General features: G+C 40.6%; 1 protein-coding gene across 1 annotated transcript in view; it reads right to left on the minus strand.

The window, feature by feature from the left end:
• Nucleotides 1-2,188, minus strand: part of ENTPD1 (ectonucleoside triphosphate diphosphohydrolase 1) — a 116,232-nt gene extending 114,044 nt beyond the window's left edge. Inside the window, exon 1 of the mRNA XM_061168879.1 lies at nucleotides 2,092-2,188. The gene's annotated coding sequence lies outside the window, so the exon portion shown is untranslated. The remainder of the gene's footprint in view (nucleotides 1-2,091) is intronic.
• Between the last annotated feature and the right edge of the window lie 236 nt (nucleotides 2,189-2,424).

The raw sequence follows: 2,424 nt of genomic DNA on the forward strand, positions 1-2,424 counted from the left end.
CTTTTTTGAAAATCTCTGCTTCTGAGGTGATATCATATTAAGCTATTTCAATTTAAGACTCAATCCCCATGTTGAAATTTGCATCTGCATGACACATGTGAATAAGTTTCATTGTCCTTCCTCAAAATTATCTTCCAGATTTTAATATCTCAAAAGACCTGAGAGTTCCATATTACAGAGATTCCTAAAAACATATCACAACAAAAATATAAATAATATTTTTGCTCAACCATAACAAAAAAGAGTATTTAAAAAATATGTAAAGTGCTAAAATTCAAAAATAAGAAAAAGCAACTCGGTAATCTTGAAATGTTATTCCCCTACACTCAACCCTGAAATTACTTCAATCAACAGGCTCTTTTGCCAACACTAATAAATTCATTAATAAATAAATTCATTAATAAACTTATCATTGATTTACCACTGATTGAGAATTAAAGAGTAAAATGCAAACTTGGAAATCTAAAATGGTCTCCAATTGGTTGTACAATAGAAATTTTATATAAATAAATGCAATCCTGAAATCATATAAACACTAAATATTCATAGCAGCTAAATCTAAAGAGTTCAACAAGACAATCTTTTAAAAAATATTTAATGCGTATCTAACATGTCCTAGGCACTGTTCTAGGCAGGGTATACAAACAGTGAACAAAACAGACAAAACCCTCTGTTTTGTGGAGCTTATATTCCGGTAAATGCATATAATTTGAATAATATGAACGTGGCCTTTTCCTACAGAAATTACTAAAAAGGTAGATAAATATTTTATGCCCAAACACAAATATAGATGGCTCTTATAGCAGTCCATCACACAATCACATAAAAAGATTTTGAGAACGTTTATAACACAGAGATACATTTAGCCACTGACTTCAAAACAACAGAATATCAATATCTTGTCAGAGAATGTGAGCAAGGTCAGGTGCCCTAAAATTTATCTGCCTAAGCGATTCACTTGGAAAAGGAGGTATTGGCTAGGTTTTGGTAAGGGTATTAGATGTTAGATAACTCTTAACAGATCTTAATTTATATCCCCAACCAAGCAATTGAAATAATCCAGATATCAGGACTGTGCAGATTGACAAAAACAGTGAGGCAGGAACAAGATTCTGATACCCTAGAGTTGTACTATCCAATATGCTAAATACGAGTCACGCGTGGTTAACTTTGAATTAATTAAAATTTAAAAAGTCAGCTCCTCAGTCACATTAGCCACACTTCAAGTGCGCAGTAGCCACATATAGCCTGTAGCTGCAATACTGAACAGTGTACATACAGAACACTTCCCACACTGCAGAAAGTTCTATTGGACAGTGCTGCTCTAGGGAATCAGAAGAGGCACACGACTCCTGGGAAAAAACAAAACTTTCTAAAGAGGGCTACAAAAAGTGGCAATTTAAGGAATTCCTTGGCAGTCCAGTAACCACTGGCATGGTGGAGGACTTGGCATGCTCAATGGCAGGGGTCTGGGTTCGATCCCTGGTCGGGGAATCGGGGAACTAAGATCCCTCAAGCCCCGCGGGGCAGCCAAAAATTAAAAAAAAAGGAGTGGCGATTTATAATAATGGCAAAAAATAAGTTTTCTTCTCCGTCCCGTGGCTATTTTTTAAATTTAAAGAAGTTCTCAGTGTGACCGTCAGTATGTTTTCCTCCCTAAGATTATCCTCTATAAAAGGATTCTCAGACCTCCCTGGTGGCGCAGTGGTTAAGAAACCGCCTGCCAATGTAGGGCACACGGGTTCGAGCCCTGGTCCAGGAAGATCCCACATGCTGCGGAGTAACTAAGCTCGGGCGCCACAACTACTGAGTGTGTGTGCCACAACTACTGAAGCCCGCATGCCTAGAGCCCATGCTCCGCAACAAGAGAAGCCACCGCAATGAGAAGCCCACGCATGGCAAGGAAGAGTAGCCCCCGCTCCCCGGCTTGCTGCAACTAGAGAAAGCCCCCACGCAACAACCTAGGGCCAATGCAGCCAAATAAATGAATAATAAATTTTTAAATAAATAAAACGAGCTCTCTAAAAATGGGCTCATACTTAAAAAAAAAAAAAAAAAAAGAAAGAAAGAAAGAAAGAAAAGGATTCTCACCGTTAGAATCCGGAGTGAAAAAGATACGCAATTCTAGTTGCAGCCTCTGAGGCTTCCCTCTATCATGGAAGGGCTCTGCCCTCTGGGCCGCGAAGTCTGTGCACACTGGGCACTGGGCTGAACTCCTACTGCCGCTCAGCGGAGAGAAGAGACAAGGGCTCCTTTGCCAGTTTGGCGGTTGCCGAGCGACAGAGACAGTGCCGGGCCTGGCCTAAGGAGGAGGGCGCAGACTGAAAGATACTGAGGGATCTGTAACAACGCCGCCTTCTATTGGCTGAAGAGCGCTCGGCCATTGCCATGAGCCAATGAGCAGACGCATACGGATGACGTCAG

The sequence above is a fragment of the Eubalaena glacialis genome, chromosome 1 (assembly GCF_028564815.1).
Source record: "Eubalaena glacialis isolate mEubGla1 chromosome 1, mEubGla1.1.hap2.+ XY, whole genome shotgun sequence".
NCBI lineage: Eukaryota > Metazoa > Chordata > Mammalia > Artiodactyla > Balaenidae > Eubalaena > Eubalaena glacialis.